An 18,497-nucleotide genomic window follows, 5' to 3' on the forward strand; every position below is an offset into this window, starting at 1 on the left:
ATCAGTCTGGTGGGTTTTCCCATAGTCAGGCAAAAGATTCTCCATTTCCATCAGGTTACTGACACCCCCCAGTTCTCAAACCCGGTGGTACCTGTGCTACCGAGTGCGGCACAGAACCATCCCTGCTGCTTTCTGTTTGTGCTTTACAATTATAAAGTGTGTGTTGCTCCTGCCCCACAAACTCCCAACGCCTATTTGTGGGAGCACAGGGCAAGACTGTCAACCCAAGAGGCCAGGTTATGCCATCCCATGGGCAGGTGAGGAAGCAACAGCTATCGTACTTGGTGGTGCAAACTGAGAGCTGCAGGAGCTCTGCTCCTTTTTTAGCAGTTAACTCACGCAGCATCGTCCCAGGAGGCTTGGATCCTATTTGCAAGTTCTGTCGTTACTGATACTCTCCAAACCATCGTGCCCAGAGTTGTCTCCCAGCATAGGGGTCGGAGGACACATGATGAACACAATGTATGAACAGAAGTGTCAGAGCAAGACTTAGAGGAGCACAGCACACGAACCAACAGAGAACATTAAGAATGAAATTTGCACCGAGTATTAGCAAAATTTGGGAATCTGCCTCCTTTCCACTCCCCAATTATCTTTAAAAATCCCATCCCTCATGAAATTCAGGTGCTGGAATTGTTGAGGATCTGCAATGAAAGGAAAATATTAATTTAGCCTGGACTTCATAGCATTGTGCTTATCAGGCAGTTCTCTGTTTGGGGACGTATGCGCTACCTCGGGTGGGGCGGCAGGGTGTTTAACTATTTTTCTTCACTAGCAAGGAAAAAGTTTTTTCATTTCCTTTTGTGGAGAAATATATACAAGCTAGGCAAGAGGAAGGCCTCAGTTCATGTAAAATGTAGGAAGATATAATGGAAGTTTCACAATACCCTTTCAGAGCACCTTAATACACATTAGGCAGACTCTTTCAGCTGCTGAATTCATTCTACATTTCCCTACTTTCTGTTTGAAACTTGTGAAATATGGTGGTTTTATGATTAGAGCACTGTCATTTATAGGTTTGACTTCAGTCATTCATTTAGCAAAAAAACCTTTGTCCAGCCAAAAAGAATAATTTCATCTCTGTCCAGCTGGGGAATATCTAATGGTGCCGTTTGGCTGCAGCCGAAACTTGGGGCAGGGCCTGCCACCCATCTTTTATTTTCATCTTATCCCTCCCAACTCAGAAAGTTAAACAAATTATTTTAAAATAACCAACTTAAAGAGCTCATTCACTGGGAGCAGCTGGAAGACAATTTCCTGCTTGCACAGAAGTTATCATTCCAGAAGGGAAGTGGCAAAAGAGACATTTACTATTCAATTACAAACCCTCTCACATGCCAACAAAGGTACGGCAAAATGCCGTCTTGGATTTCCATGCAAAAGGGGAGAGCAAGTGCTTCAGAGTACTGCAAATATAACACGGGCTGCCTTGGCGGGGGCTTGAATTCAAGCCAGATCAGATCTCACTGCAATAAAATAGCAGAAAATTTATCATAAAATACACACCACACTCTTTCCCTGTGTTTACAGGGCATTTGGAAGAAATCTTACACATGCCGTTTTGTAATGATGATGAACCTTCATTATCTTGCTCTAAATACACAGGTCAGCCAGCAAGAACATCCGAGGGAACAAAAGGCAGGCTTCAGCTTGCATCTCCAGAGGGTTTGTCTTTCCTGCACACATTAGTTGAATACACACATGATTTTAAAAGAAACCTTTCCATTTAAGTTGAAAAGGGGAAAAAAAAAAAAAAAAAACCAAAAAAAAACGTGGGGTCCTCACAGCAAACTCTCTACTCAGAGGAAAAAAAGATAGTGAATTAGCTGTAAAGGGCAGATTTCGACCTGATAAAATTGGCGTGGCTATTTAGGGAGCAAGATTTCATTAGAGTTGCTATAGCAATTGGAACAGTTTGACAAAACCTAATGAAGTATTATGACAGAAATAGAAGGCTATAAGCCAACAAAAGCTATAGGAACAGAAGCTTCACAGGTTTCTGAGCAAAATCCCTCTGGAAGTACACTGATCTCCCTGGAAGATATCACACTCATTTCAAACATTTCTCTGGGGTATTCACCGAGCAATGATTGCAATACAAAAATGAGTGCCCTCTCCACTGCAAAGAGTTATTGGCGGATTTTCCTCTCTGAGAGGCACACTTCATTATTAAGTGCCTTATAATAAAAATACTTGGCACTTGCATGGCACCTCTCATCACAGAGCAGTGCTGTAGATACCCCTGATGCTGCGCGTTAACCTCCTCAAAGCGGTATTAGATATGTCCTGTGGCTGAGTAAACCAAGCCCGAGACATTAAAACACTTTTACTCCAGCCCTTCCAGGGATGAAGCAGGGCAGCACATGATGGGGGGGTCCCAGGGGCCCGAACGAACCTCATGACACACGAGCCGGGGTACCTGCAGGGTTGTCCTCCATGTGAGGTGCCCCTATAGTGGGCAGATGCTGCAAAATGTCTTCTGGGACCGGCTGAGCTCCTGCTGCACTGAGGTGTAAAATCAAAGCTGCTGTCCGTGGGGGATGTTCTCAACAAACTCTGCGTGGGGCCAAAAGCGTTGCTCAGGAGCAACATAACAATATATGTATTTATTCCATTATACAGTGCCCAGCACAACCTCTGTCAGTAGGGGAGAGGGGTTTTCCTCAGATCTGAGACTGAGAAAAAAATGCCTTCAGGTGGGGAAAGCACACCTCAAACACTTCCCAGCTGAATTCGCATGCACAGCGCCGTCCAGCCTGCAGCTGCCCACCCATCACAAAAGCAGGTGGAAGGAAGGTGCCTTCCTGCCTCCCCCCAGCGCTCAGCCCATCCAAGTTCCTCTTGCTCTGCCCGTATGGCCAGGGCCTGATTTCCGAAGGCACGTGCAGACCGGTAGCCAGCTCTCGGGAGGGTGAACGGCCCTGATTGTAGGTGCAGAATCTTTAGGGTGCTGGATGTGGTGAGCGGTGACCCCGGGCTCGGCGAGCAGGACCTGCTCCATCACTGGGCAGAGCTGCAGCATGGGACAGATCTCCAAATGATAGACATTCACCTACAGCAGGGGCTGAAACACTTTTTTTTCCTTGCTAGAGACTTCTGAATGGTGTCTTTATAGCATAAAAATCTAAACTAACAATAAAACCTGTCTTTCACATAGTTTGACTGATGTTAATAGAGTTGAATGGAAGATAATTCGATTCTGGGCTTTTTGAAGCCTCCAACCCCAGAGCCCCCAAAGCCTCCTAGGATTGCTGCAGGGTATTATAAATAACGATTCGAATTTTAAAGTAGATTTCTTTTCAATTTTGTCAGAATTGAGCAGTCAGGTCCTGGGCCAGCCAGCTCTGGGACTGGGCAGCCAGCCCTGGGTGCCGGGGGGGCGGCGGGGACAGAGCAGAGCAGTGGAGAGCACGCAGAGCTGCTCTCTGCGATAGGAAATAACGGATAAAACATGTTTTCCAAATATGTCTGCTAACAGCTCTATAAATGAATTTTCTTTGTTTGTTCAGTCAGCTGCTGGCGAGTGTTTTGAACGTGTCTAAGCATCAAAAAATGTATTTTGACATTAATTTTGTTTCTGGCAGAAAAGCCGCGAAACATTTAACACATTGGAAGCCTTGACATGTCAAGTCAGTATGCTAACTATGCCGTGGTGGCTCTAAATCACTTCTGAAAAATTACCTTCAGACTGCCTTTGTCAGACAGATGCAAAACCTGAGGGTTTGCTCGCCGGTGTTGGTGCAGGGGGCACACGGAGCACAGCGCATCCAGCCCTTCACTGATCGCTGTATTAAACCCGCAGGGGACATCCCACTTACACCAAAGCCACCAGTCTGCTAGGTACGTCTTGAACTATATTCAGAAAATAAAGACCTGTTGTGTGATTTGGAATACAACCTGTGTTGAAGTCCTATCTTATTTTTACTTTGCTTTAAATGCTTCAGAGCTAGATAAAATATTTTAATTTCTAAAGGAAGAGCTTTGTCTCTGTTTGCAGAGATTGCACTCATTTCCTATGATCCTCAGGATCCAACCCGCACATCCTACTTTGCATTGGCATGTGAAAATGGATGGCAACACATCTGGAACTCACACTGAGCATGGGGCAGTCCCTCTCCCACTGGGAAAAGCCCCCTGAGCTGACCCCACATGGCACATCGCGCCCCAGGCTGTTCCAGGGGGCTGGGGAGGAGGCGGCGAGCGGGGTCCACCCACCGTGTGCCAGCCCAACCCGCGGGGCTGCGGGAAGGACTGGCAGTGAGAGAACAGAGATGTCATTTTCATGGGCTTTGGATTCGGGCCATCGCCAACAGAGCCAGGAGAAGCGAGCCCCACCAGGACGGGCCAGCCTTTTATCGGAGAAGTCAGCATCCAGCGCGGCAACTACCAGGCATTTCAGAGCAAGGTGTAAAAGGGTAAATGTGGGATACTCCTCTCCCAGAAAATTCTCCTCCAGTCTCCAGGAGACCAGTTCAGTACCACATCCCCCTGCTCCTCCCATGCATCCCAGCCCAAAGGCAGCTCGTCCCCTGGCCGTGATGCCCAGTGAGCACTGCATCCCGCCGCAGCAGCCGGTGAGGGCAGCCTGCAGGCTTGCCCTGGCCCTGAGGAAATGCTGGTTTAGATTCAGAAGCACAAGCTTTTAATCTCCCTCCAGAAAGTTTTTGTTACTGTTAACTCTAATAACACTGGTTATTTCTTTTTGTCATATCAGATGGCTAATCCCTCTATCAGGGTTCAAATCCTCAGTCTAAATGCTACACTGTGGCATTCCCACTTAGCATTTAGACCAAGGACTCAGCACTGACAGGGAGATTAGACATTTTATATTGCCATGTTTCATATTCTAATATACTTGAGGTCAGAAAACGATTTCCTTTGTACCTTTTGGATTGCTGCCTTTCAGTTTCAGCGAAAGTTGCTTAGTACTTGCACAAAGAAATCAGGAAAATGGCATTTCGCAGCCCATGCGAGCATATAATGTACTCTTGAGCAGAAAACGGAGAAGAAAACACATGCTTTCCATTTTGCATTATTCATTCTGCCATAACGATTGCTCCTGGTACCCGCTGCGAACACATGCAGGTGTGGGAGGGAGCTCCTACTGCCTATTTATCTAATTGTCTTACAGTTGGTCCGGCACAGCTCAGCAGTGAATGCCACTTTGGAGGTGACAATTGATAATTCATGGGTTTCACATCAAATCTCCCTTGTTCAAAAGGAAGGTAATAACCTTAAAAGAGGTCCGTAATCTAATTATTTCTGCAGAAAGAGACTTAATACATGCAAGAGCATGAGCAAGCCCTAAAGATGAAAATATAAAATTGTAGTGGTGTTACTGGTGTGCCTATGAAGAGGTTGTACAGAGAGATTTGATTATCAATTATAATATCCTTCTGGCAGGCTTTTTTCCTTTTTTCCCGAATGAAAATTCTGCATAATTATTACCAAGAAAAGAGAAAGGAATCTCTTTGGTTGGATGGGCTACAGTCCTGCACTATAATCTGTTTCACTTTTCACTTCTTAAATTACCTTATTTTGGGTAAAAAACCTTTTCAGGACATTGGCAAACAGAGTCTAATACCCAACACAGTGTTATCCTGATAGTAAAACACATTACTCTGATAGCGTGAGACAATTTGGAGAAACAAACCAACCAACCAAACAAACAAAAAAGAACAACAAAAAAACCAAAACAAAATTAGTGATAAGGGGAAAGACATCTTGGTTTCCCTTCTTCAAAGGGATGGGCATGGGAACTTTTCCAATGCTTGAGGGAAGTCAACTCGGCGTGTGAAGTTTTTAGGTTGAGTCAAGCATGGTAGTGACAGAGAATGAAAAATATGTGCACAAATGTCTCTGCAGGAAAGTAAAAAACCACAGAGCTGGTCCCAGGTCTGCTCTGAGGGGGCTCCGGGGGGTGCAGGCTCGGGCCCCAGTCTGCTCCGAGAAGGGGTGAGTGATTTGGTAATGATGAAAATGAAAACTATGAATCCCCTTACAAGGGACTGTTCTAACTTCACACAGGCTAATACAAAACCTGTGCATGCTCTAGGGACTCACATCTACATACAGCTTACCATTTTCCATCATTTAATCATTAAACTCTTCGAAGTTTATGATTTTAAAGTAACAAGAACCTAATTTCACTGGAGAAAAGTAACATACTGAAAAAAAAATCCTTTCTGCTTTTTGAGTTGAGAGCAAATTTGAATGAGGAATTGTCAAAAAGCATTATAAAAAAATAAAAGTTTGGGAATAATGAACAAAATAGATTAATCTGAACCCATACAGCTGACACACAATTCTGCCATGGCTATGGAAACACTTTCTCTACTCCACTAACCCAGAAACCGAAGGAAAGTCAAGAAACCTCTGCTCTATTTCTTCTGGTGCTGAGCAGTGACTGATGAGAAGGCAGCTGCCTGCAGAAACAGCCGTGCATCTCTCCACTGATACACCGCATGGGTGGGAAGCAGATGAGCCAACATGCAAGCAAGAAGACCTTGAAGTGACAACAGCTTTGGGCATGACAGGGACAGCTCGAGGAACTATTTTAAGACATTGCCAGGAGTTGACGGTACTGGGAGTTGGAGCTACGCTGCATCAGCATCTTTATCAACTAGATAAGGCTTTTTTACATAGTCGTAGCTTGATATGGAGCTGTGGCCATAAAAGGACCAAAAAACCCCTTTGATAGACTCACTGTTTCATACCAAATTGCACTACTACCACTCCTCACATCCTTGAAATAGTGGGAATAAAACACAACAATGCTTGCAGGCTACTCTCACACCTTAATATCTCTGCTTTCTTGCAAAGCCTCTGGTACAACCGACCATACGAGCAAATAGAAAGGCAAGATGATTAATGCAGGTAGTTGTTGAGGCCAGGATTAGCCCCTAACCCAATCTTTTCAGCCAACCTCCACACTCAATGAATGGCCAGCGTGAATAACCCACTTCAAGAACAAATCTGTCTCCACTGACTGTAGAGGTGGGAAGGCAAAGCCAGACTCACTGGGCTAAGCTTAGCCCCTTTGAGTACCCAGCAAAGGGACCAGTTCAGAAAACGTGAGGAAGCAGTGCTAATAACAGGAAAAGCAGGAAGCCTTGATTCACTTAAAAGATAACAGCCACAGCATCTCCTAAACACTTTTCTTCATTTTCCTCCCTGCAGTCACATGCCAAGCTTCTTTCTGCTATTATTGTTCACTCCTACGCTTTCCATGTGTTTAGGGTCACCACGGAGTAACTAGCTACAATATGTTTGGCACGGTGTGGAATAGCTGGGGTCACACCATTAGACTGTCATTTCTTAGAACTTCAAAACAACCCCAAAATAAGAAAAAGTAACATTTGGGGAAGTTCTCAACATATGGCTACATGAGCAAATTTTAAACATATGGTCTATCAAATGCATACAAGATGTGTTAAAGCCCATTCAGTTATCCCCAGTTAGTTATTACATATGATTTCATAAGACAAGGGAGGTAGGTGCCCTTTTCAGTCTCACAACTAGTCCAGGGGCATTTCATCTGCAGGAGAAAGATTAGAATTCACCTCGTTTAAAGGGTATCCATTAATTTATTGCCTGGGAATTTGAACAGTAGGTAGCTCACTTTTGGGGCTTCTCATCTTTGGTGCTGGTACTAAATAATATCCATTTGCTACCAAAGGAAAAAAGAATGATCAAAATATGTGTTTAATCTGACTTCATAAGAGACATACAGGAGAGTTAGTTCATCCATCCTCTCTTAAAAATGAAAGCGATAGTAAGAATTGTTGATTATATTATCCCACTGGGAGACAGAAATAAACCTGAATGCAGAAACTTAAATCACGACTTGCAATTTACTAAAACAAAACAAACCCAGAAAAAATATCGTATCTTCCCTTTTAATAGCAATATCCAACGTAAAAATGACAACAGCAGCAATTCATAACTATGAATAAGTAACCAATGACAGTAGATCTTTTGTAATGCCAAAAAATTGTTACGTAAAGCTGTAACATTTTTTAACTCTGAGAACTGAAGGGATTCCTATTGTCTTAAGTATTACAGTGAATCATCAAAATTATTCCTTTGAAAGGTGAAACTAATGGATGGCTTGTAAGAGCATAATCCTCTTCCCTGTAATGCAACCCCAAACAGAGATGTCCATCTTAATTTAGCCAACACATACTCACCAAAACAGCTGCAAGCAGTCAGGCTACCAACGTGAATTCTAACGTCATTTGTAGAATATTAATAGCTAACTCAGAGAAGTTTCTTACCCTTAACATTTCAGTAACCAACCTCAAAAAAGAGAGATTTTCCCTTTTAGTTTCACCCCCTTCCTCTGTCTTTGGTTTGCCTTTGTCCCATGAGTTGCCATCTGCACTTGGGAGCGGGTGAATGCATCTTCTGCCGCAATAGATATTATCCTTGCCCTTCAGCTCAGCTCAGCTCCGAGTGCTCTCTACGATCACGTCAAAAAATGTCAGCTATGGTGTTTATGTCAGCACCAGTAAATCAAGAGAGAGAAAAAAATTCTTAATTTCTCCAGAAGCACATCTGAGATTCACCACTGGAAACCTGATTCTGCCCCAGTAAAGACAAACCCACTCACAAACCTGGCTATGGGCAGGACACCTCGCCAGTGGCTGCTCTGGGTAAAACTGTGTTCCCCTTCTGAAAATCAAAAAGAATGCTACAGGGAGATAAGGAGCAGTGACTAGGCATGGTGGTTTACAAGAAAAAAAGAAGAAGAAGAAAGAAAGAAAGAAAGAAAAAAAAAAAAAGAAACAATTTTTAAAAGGGAACACCACGGTGTTGGAAGCCTATTTCTCCAGGGGTAGCAATCCCTTTGGAAGCTCCCTTTGTAACCATCTCCTGTACATCTGCACCGGCTCCAGAAACTAAAGAATCTTTCAGCAAATAGTGAACAGTTTCTGCCAGCTTATGCTCCCCAGGGAGAACAGCTGGGATGCGATATACTTCAGTGAGCATTTGCTTTATAAGGTTCATTAACACTTACAGAGAGTGCATAAAGTTGGGGTTTCACCTCTGGCAGCCTGTTCACGGGCACTGCTGGTCCCCGCCAGGCTGGGAGGAGGATGCTGCCGGAGGCTCCACCGCGCTTCCAATGAGCAGCACAGCCAGACCGGGATGCACGCCTGGGCTTTGGACACCACTCGAGAGGGACATACAAAATTCAGAGGCTGCATTAAGAGGAAGAGTAGAAGCGGAAGTCCAGCAGGGTAGTTAGATTAACATTAAGCAACATTCAAAATAAATAAAGAGGGGAAAACCATGGGAAGCAGCAGCACCTTTAAACAGATTTGTGGGGTATAAGTAATGTGATGGCAGAAATGATGCAAGGAAGCATCGGTCAGGGCTCTGTGGCCGTTAGTTTTGGCAGTAATATTGTTCAGCCTGTTCCCCAGGTCCATAACCTTTGAATTATCTTTGATTTTAAGCCATCTCCTGGGAATCACATTGGCTGGGCATCACGCCGCTGGCACAGCTGGGGATCCCTGCTCGCTCCCCGCCTGCGGGCATGGTCGGGGCTGCTGCTCAGGGTGCCATCAGCGCATCCCCGTGGGGCAGCTGGCACAGAGTGGAACCCCTGCCGCCGCGGTCCAGCTAAGAGGTCTCGCTCTGTTTCACCAAAGGGAGCACCTCTGCTCGCCCGGCCCTGCTCTCACGCTCGGAGCAGCTGCTGAGTAATTCCCACGTCCAGAGTGCTACACTTCAAAAAAGAGACCTGTTCTTTACCTTGCCCTTTATTCAATGAAATGCATTGTGCTCACAGATTGAAATCTGAGCCCTGGCTGAATTGAAACTTGTTATTTTGGTCTTATTTAGTCTGGCGTTTTCTTATCCATTTACCATCTTTTCTCCTACCCGACTGCATGCGTGAGAGGAGCTTTGGCTGAAGGTCATTTACACAGGAGCTGTTGAGCTGGTCTGAGCCCAGCCCTGCAGTACGTCAGTCCCCCACCGGCAGCTTTCAGGAGACTGCAAGGTCCCCATCACAGCCTGCGCAAAACTGGGCACTGGAGGGACTCCCCCCTGCACCCCAGGCAGTCGCTCACCAGCTTTTATCAATGTGCAACAGGAAGGTTAAAATACGAAGGAGACTTTTAAAGAGTGGAATAAGAACTCTCAGCATTGCAGCTCTTTCCCAGCAAAACTCTCCACTGATGAAGGCTGAGGAAGCGAAGCATAGGATGTGACCCTTAGCAAAGGAGACTCTTTAAAAAGTCAGATTTAATTGAAACCCTTGGAAGCCCTTGATTTTTGTGAAGTGGGCCACATTTTCCTAACACTGAAAACAAGAGTTACGTAGTGAAAGCATGAAATGTAACACTCAAAAGAAGGGCTATAAAATATAGCAAGTGCAAGCAGCCATTGAATTCCTTGGAAAAGCAGAACCAGAAGGATGGTTTCGTCTGGGAGTGCCTCCTCCAAACCTCCTGATTGATCCGATACTTGTGATTTATACAGCTACAGTTTCTGGACATTATTTAAACTCACACCAAGTGATTCGAACACCACATGATTCACAAACAAATACAAAATATTCAGTTGGACCAAGGCATTTTTGTTTGGGAAACCAGGCAAACAAATAAAATGCTTAGGGCAGGAAAGCCACAGAAGTGTTCAGGGACGAGTGAGACCCACCTGGCCTCAGGGTTTCCATAGCTGTTGGCCAAATTAGAGACGGGACATCTTTGGTTAAACACTTTGAGAAAGCTGTTCCCTTTGTAGGCAGCAGTCACAGGGTGACTCTGTGGCTTGCGCAGCCACTCACTCCTGCCATCCCAGGTGCAATCAAAATTGAGTTTTCATATCGGCTTCCTCATTAGCTCAATTAATGATTCCACCTTAGTGAAGCAGAAAAACAAGGATGACTGGTCAGTAGCTACCCCAGCCACTTATCCGTGCTGGAAACCAGCAATGAGAGTATAAGGTTATTCTGTTTGGGAACAGCACATCCAAATTTCACCCAGTGCACATGTCCGAACCTAGCATCTCTGTCTCACCAATATTCAAAGCAAGGTATCCCTCATCACCTCATTGCTACCACTTTTTGGACTCTCGGACCTTAGGGCGATGCCTTTTTCCATATGCCAACCAAGACAGAGCCCTACCTGGCTGTCCTTCAGCCTTTAGCATGATACAGAGGAGTTTAATAAAAATCAGCAGCCTTCAGTGAAACACCATTGCCCACAAATACCCCAGCGACTCGCACCTCGGTATACAAGCAGCCAAAAAAGAAACACAAACTAAAAGCTTTGTGGCAGGACAAACCATGTCCCATATTCTTTGAATGTGCTTCACATTATAAATCACCCATGAAGATGATAAATGTGTGCACTTAAAAGAAAATACATGCTCTGCTCAACAGGGCTGTTCAGCATAACAAAGCTGCCTGAGGGCAGCTAGGCTAAAATAAGGATATTGCTCTTATTGGCATTTTTTGTGGTCTAGATGAGCGCACAGCAGCAGGGTTTCCCAACACACCGCTTGGTTTCTGCTTTACCCTGCAAGCTCAGCCTGAGGAGGGCACAGCACCTGTGGGCAGGTGCTCTGCACCGCGGTGGGACGGGGCTGGGCACTTGGCATGCCAGGCTCGCACCCGGGCACGCTCCGCAGAGCTCAGCCCAAGCAGTTAGCGACACTTGTCCTTCTGTTACACCAACTCCCTTCCTAACACCTTCATCTCATTACCTGGAAGGTTACATTTTACAGGAAAGATAATTATCTGGCTCTGTCAGCTGCTGTTTGATTTCTGTATTCTGTTCCAGCGAGATTTTTCTTATAACAATGACTTTGCTAACGGACAGCCCTCCGTGCTGCCCGTTTATTACACCTTCCCTATTATACCTGCTAGACGAAGTCTGACACCGCACAACAAACATTACTGAATTAAACCTTAGCTGTAAAGTAAGCAAGCCTTATTATACCCAATTTTACAGTTGGGTAAACTTACATACTGGAGACATTTAAATGACTTTCCACAGCATTACAGAATGAGCCTGCGGAGGCAGAGAGCCTAGAAAAGTCCAGCTCTCAGTCACTCGCGCCAGGCCCCACTTCGAGAAAACAAATTTATTAAGCATGTGGTTAATGTTAAGCTTATAAGCAAGGGGGCATTAAGCCATTACAAAGCTTGCTTCCTTCTACATGCCAAAAACCTGCTGCCAGCAGCAACAACAGGACATTAATCGTGGCTTCCACCGTCCCCGCAGTCAGAAGGCAGCGGTGATTTATCGCTTTGCAACAGAAGGATGTGACATTCATGGCTTCTGACATCGAAGCAGAGGAAAGCACGCTGGGTCAGGGGACGCTTGGGGCCTCTTTGACCCCAAACTTAAAGAAAAACTACAGTAAAGCAAGCAAAATGATAAAGCAAAGTGATAAAAAGTGGTCCTGCTGTCAGGAGCAGGACAGGGCTTTTCACAAAATTCAGGTGTCCCTTATAGGGATGCCAGCCATCCCAGGATTTGCTTTCCTTTAAAAAGCATCAGTCTCCAAAGGCTAGCTCGCTAATCTGGTGTAGGCACCCATGGAGTCACCTGCTCGGAGGTGACAGGCATGTCCACAGTGGCCTTGGACATGCCACCGGCAGGAGGGCTGCGAGGGACAGGGCAGCCTGAACCCAGCCTGAACCTGCAGCACAGCCCCGGAGCGGAGCACAGAGACTTACTTTCCCATAGTCCCCCTGCTGCAAGACTATTAAAATCCCAACTTTTTCATTACCATCCTTTCTGATTACCTGGCTGTCTGTAAACAGATGCATTTCCCCTTCTAAGTGCCCAATTCATCCTCCTAGTCTCATTCAATAGCGCTGCCGTCCTGCGTTTTTCACATCACAGGTCATGGAAGTTGCAATTACGTTACAAACACTGGGATGCTGTTATTGGCAGAACAAAGCAGAAGAAGCTGGTGATGAAGAGAAGAGGGTTTTATTCAGTAATAACCAAGGCAAATGAGTAACTCCAGAGAGAATCGCACTAAATGCAAGTGCTGCAGTGGAGGCAGGAGGGGACTCGGGGGTGTCATGTGTGGTTTTCAGGGTTTGGGGGGCAAAGCCTCCTGGCCAGTTAGAAAATCAGATGAGGAAATCACCCTGCGATGTTTAACTAAAATGTTTAGATAATGTTTAGATGTTTAGGTGTTAATCTAAAATTATTCCAAACCCAAGAAACTGAGTCACTGGTATATTTGGAAACTCCTTGACATGGGAAATTGCTCTTCAGCTTAACCTGGAATTTGCCATCAGACAACACATGCAGAACCATGCTCTCACGCCTCATTTTAGCAATAATTAACAACTTGAGAAACTGCGAAAACAAGAATTAATTAAACACTAAGAGAAGGGAGGCAACTGTACAATTGGAGCAGGAATACCGGGCCAGGCTAGAAAGGAGCTGGATCTCGGTAACAAATTCATCCTTCCAGACGTCCCCTCTAGGGCAGACCCCAAGCCCACCCTCCTGCCTGCACAGCATGCGAAGGGAGGGGTGGCCAGGGGGTGACATTCCTCCCCCTCTGCCTCTACCTCGCTTTTGCAGCCCAAATTGATTTTTTGTACTGAAAATGCTTTTCTTCTGGAGGAACAAGAAAAGGGCAGGACAAATCCTGGCTGCATTCCAGGAAGCTCTAGTCATTTCAACTTCATCCTGAGATTTAGACCCTAAAATGAATTATAAATGGACCAATTTTGCACTGCTTAATGGAGGCTTGTACAAGGCAGAGTGGGGATTCCAGGTCTCCTGCCAGATGGGACAAAGGCCTTAGAGGTACCCTGTGTGTCGTAATTTGGGGAAAACTCTTTTGGGATTCCTTAACAGTAAACTCAAGGTGCCCATGAGCCAGATACAGTCCTCTGGCTTACACGGGCATAAGCCCGAAACACATTCACTAGACCATGCGGAGAGAGGGAGGGGAAGGAGAAGCACGGAGAAACCCGGTCACAGGGAGAACTTTGGGCATCTGCAGAGAGGGGCTGTGGTGAACCCCACTGGGTTTTTTAACCAAATCCAAATATAGATGGGAAAAGGACACTCATGCAAACACCAGCACAGAGCTTGAGCTCCCCCTTCTCTTCCCACAGCGCGTGCTGAGCAGGGTTTACCTAACAACCCCAGCATTTTGTCACCCCATGAGGGATGGGCGAGGACACTGGCAATATGTTAAGCAGGCTGCATCTTTTGTCTGAATCACTCAGCACTCGCCATTCCCTCTAAATTCTGCCAGATCGGCGAGACCAGCACTTCAGAAATAATCATGCTTGAGTTACTCAGTCAAGGACAGCTGCCCATCACGCGGGACTGGTCCTTCTCTCCTTGTTTCAGCAGCTGCTGAGCAAGGACAAGCACCAACATGCTCTTTGCTCACCAAAACGCCCGGGGAAAACTCTCCTTGCTCAGTCCAAATGACGTTGCACCCTACACAGGATCTGTGACATTAAAACTTTCTCAATTCATATTACATGGAGACAAAGGCACAAGCTGTATTTCATCACGTGAACTTTACAACCAGAAAAATCAGGCACGTGTCGGTACCGCTGCAATTTCATCCGCTCGCTGGTCTCCACAGCATATGGTCTGATGGTGCTATTCCATTTGCTGTCCCTGGGAGAGCAGTTTGAAACGGAGAGAAATAGCATGGTACATTTGAGTTTATGGGGTATTAAAAGGGCTACAGTGAATGGTAGCCAAGGTACCAAAGTGAATTATTTATGGTGCAATTGCACTTTCTTCTAAACTATCCTTCAGACGGGTCAGGCCTCGGACATCCACATTAAGGTCTTGTTAAATCCAAAGAAGCCAAGGCTGTATCCAACAATGCAGATACCCCAGCTGTACATTAAATTGTGTTCAAGTAAAATTCCTTCCAAGCAGCACTCAGAACAACATTACTCAGTTCTCGGGTTAGGGGCCGAAACAGATTTTACGTAAACCTCCCTTCACCACGTTTTTTCCTCTTTTTTGGGTGCAATCTACCAATGTACCGCTATCTCTATATTTTCAAAATGTTAGGACAAAACCAGACTCCCTGTCTTTCCCCAGCAACATGAACATAAGAGTTAGCTGAGGGATCTCTTTGAGCTCAGGTACCAGCTAGGTCTATGAAAATCTAATTTGTACAGAAAATGGCACCAGTTCTGCACTGCAGAGTGCTGCAGTGATTTGCTGCATCGCTTTTATGCTGGTGCAATGTAAACCTTGTGGTCTGCAGGAAAAGGTGTTCGCCTTCCCAGCCTGGCAATGAAGCTTTTGGCTGGAGAAGATCTCCCCTGCCCAGCGCAGAACCCAGATGCTGCTCAGCACCCTGCAGAGTGCTCTTTTTTTTTGTGGGTAGTTTCCTTTAGCCAGGCAGGAAATAAACCCCATAACCTAACGGCCTAGCAAATGAATCAGGGCTCTCTGTGGCACGGGTACTACAGAAAAGGGACCAGAAGAAACCCTTAAGCATAGTCAGGCTATAATTCTCCTGGAGATACTTAATATTAAAGACTTACATTCTCTATCCAGTTACGGCTGATAACGACTTGTCTTGCACCCCTGCAGGGAGGTGGTTTGGATCCTTTCTTGGGGACACGGTTTCGTGGTTAGAAGAGGCTAGACTGCACGGTCGGGTTTTGGAGCAGGGCTGAAAATCACCGCTGCCCTCCTGCCCTGGGGCTCCCAGGCATCCTGCACAGGATCCCACCCCAGCCGACTGATGCCCAGCTCGGAGGATGCGAGCAGGGTATTGGCCACCCGGGCTTTTGTGCTTTGGGAAGACGGTACCCTGCTATTCCTGGCGACGAGCAGCCACCGTGCTGCACACTCCTTCTCTGCCATGGCCATAAGCAAGTAGAGCAGAAATACTGTCTCAGCAGCAAACTAATGGGTACATATTTTTATGAGACTTGATGGCACTTTAATTGATTTTATTGCAATTTATGGCATTTGCATAATGATGTGAGTCAATATGAAGATAGTGAAGCAGGAGGTTATAAAAAGCATCTGAGTCTCATTCTCAGGGAGCTGAGGCCAATCCCAGTATTTTAACATTTAACATAACTTATTTTTGGTAATGCAGTTGTTTTGCATAACTTTCTGAAGCAAGCAGCAGCATTCTGACAATAGGCTGACTAGCAATAGCATCTGGCAGGGCTACCTAGGAAACACCTGGTATCATCAACTGATTGAAAGAAATCTCTAATTACAGGCTTTTTAAACAAAGAAATCAAACTTACATTGTTAAATCCCTCCATCAAGGACCTCTCAATCAAACCATCAACCTTACTTAGCTGATAGTCACAGAAGAGGCACCGCTCGTTTAGGCCAGCTGATTGCCTTGCTCCTTGCTCCTCTGCCTTGGCTGCCCTGCTCTGAGCGGTGGCAGCCAGCAGCAGCAGAGCCACCGCCTGCTCTAGCCAAGCCTCTGCAGCTCTGCCCTGCAACTTCACCTTGCTCCTGCACCAGGCACATGGGCCACCTTACCATCCAAAGCACAAGATGCGAAGATAATTAATCCATCGATATTACGACTTAAATGCAACTAAAGAAAGTCTTGTTACCTGTGAGCAATTCCGTAGGTTAAACCACATGGAAGAGTTTAAATGTTGAGTCAGTGCAACGGGGATCCATTTGAATGAAGACTGGTAGGTAAGTAAATATAAGATTATCATCATTATCAGAGGGTTTTTTCCAGCGCTGGTGACACAGCAGTCATGATCCATAACTGCATTAAAAGCAGCGCTCAGTAAACAAAGCTTGGCCAGCATCATGCAAAATGACTGCTGCAAACAGGAGTACTGCCCACAGACACCTCATTTGACAGGACTTTCTAAATTGGCAAAAATCAAAGAGCCCTCTGAAGGATCGGTTTCCACTGCGCATTACAAGCCACTGGCTTCGTTCCACTCGCTATCAACAGGACTTAACCAGGAGATTTTTCTGGTTCTCCTAATGGACTCCAACAAATGTGAATTAATGGAATGAGAATTCTAATTGTAACAAATGACAAAAAAAGCTGTAATTAATGCTTGTTAACAAACTTGTAGAAGTAATTAGACTACCTTTCAGCAGAAAACATTACACCTATCATTATTATCATTATCATTATTACTATTGTTATTAAATATGACCCTTTCCAGACCCTCCTGCTTCTCTGGATACTGTCCCATGTACAAATCTCCAACAGGCCAGATTTTAGTGAACTCACACAGTATTTCCAAGGCCACGTTACAGCCCAGGGATTTCCATTTTAATAGCAGCAACTAAAGAAATTAAAGAAACAAAACATGAAAAAAGACATAGGAATTAATTAGGTCTAAATCAAATCCAAGGAATTGTTTGTTCAAATGCACAAATACTGGTTTGGTGCTAATAGCAAACTGGTAGCAGCTAGAATACAGCACTTTGGAATTAAAAGAAGCAAAATCATTCCTTTTACAGCTGAGTCTTTTTGTTAGTTCTTTTATAGCTAGAATGACACCCAAGAAAAAAGCATATGGGATCAGTAACCCACGGTTTGCTCTGATGGGAAAACACCACCTTATGGCTTTACTTGGCGCTGCGGTGGCACCAGCTGGGCAGTGGGAGCTGCCAAGAAAGCCCAGAGTGGGTCCCGTGACGCCTGCGGGGGGGAGGAGGGGGCAGTGGGAGATCGTACCCCCGCCCCAGGAGCGGGGATGGGGAACAGCTCAGCCCATCAGCGACCCAATGGCTCCAGCAGCCCCCCGGAGAACCCCCCCGGCAAAGCCCCAGCAGGGACACGGGGGGCTCTGCCCAGTGCCAGGGACCCCCGCCCCAGCCCCAGCCCACCATCAGGGCAGAGCAGCTCGTCCGGCTCATGCAGCTTCATCATCAAACACTGTCCCAAATGAAGCTGCTGCCTTAATTAATTACAGAAATTGAGTAAAGCCCAGAACTAATACTGGTCAATACTTGGACTTTCTTTCAACTGCCAGTCCAAAAATACTTTTAATTTAATAATCCTCAGAGCAGCCATGTGATCTGGATGGGTTTCCTTACGCTCCTGTTACAGATAAAAAGTGCAGGGAGAGTGAAACAAGTCACAACGCCTGACTGCAGGTCGGGTCTGGCAGGAAGGTAGCTGGGGTAGAGAGCAGAAACCCGGACCAAGAGGGAGGGAAAATCCAACCCACAGCTCCGAGGTGGGAGCATCTCTCCTTCCCACAGCCTTGGAAGGGAGAAGAGGCTCAATCATTACACGCTACGGCTGGGTATGCATGTACTCTGCGAGATAAAATTACATCTACAGATGGCCTAGACAAAAACCCACAGCTAATTTTAGCTTAGACAGAACCTCACGTATGTATCTGGGGGAATAAAATTAGATGCACTTTATGTACTTTCTAAATTATCAAGAAGAGCTTATTCAATAAATAAATATCAGACAAAACCTGATCTTATGCTCTATACAATGTGGTTTGGTATTTAGGTTTTTCATGAAATATCACAAGTAGCAACACACATTTCTTTTTA

This window comes from Falco punctatus, assembly GCF_963210335.1.
Source record: "Falco punctatus genome assembly, chromosome: 8".
Classification (NCBI taxonomy): domain Eukaryota; kingdom Metazoa; phylum Chordata; class Aves; order Falconiformes; family Falconidae; genus Falco; species Falco punctatus.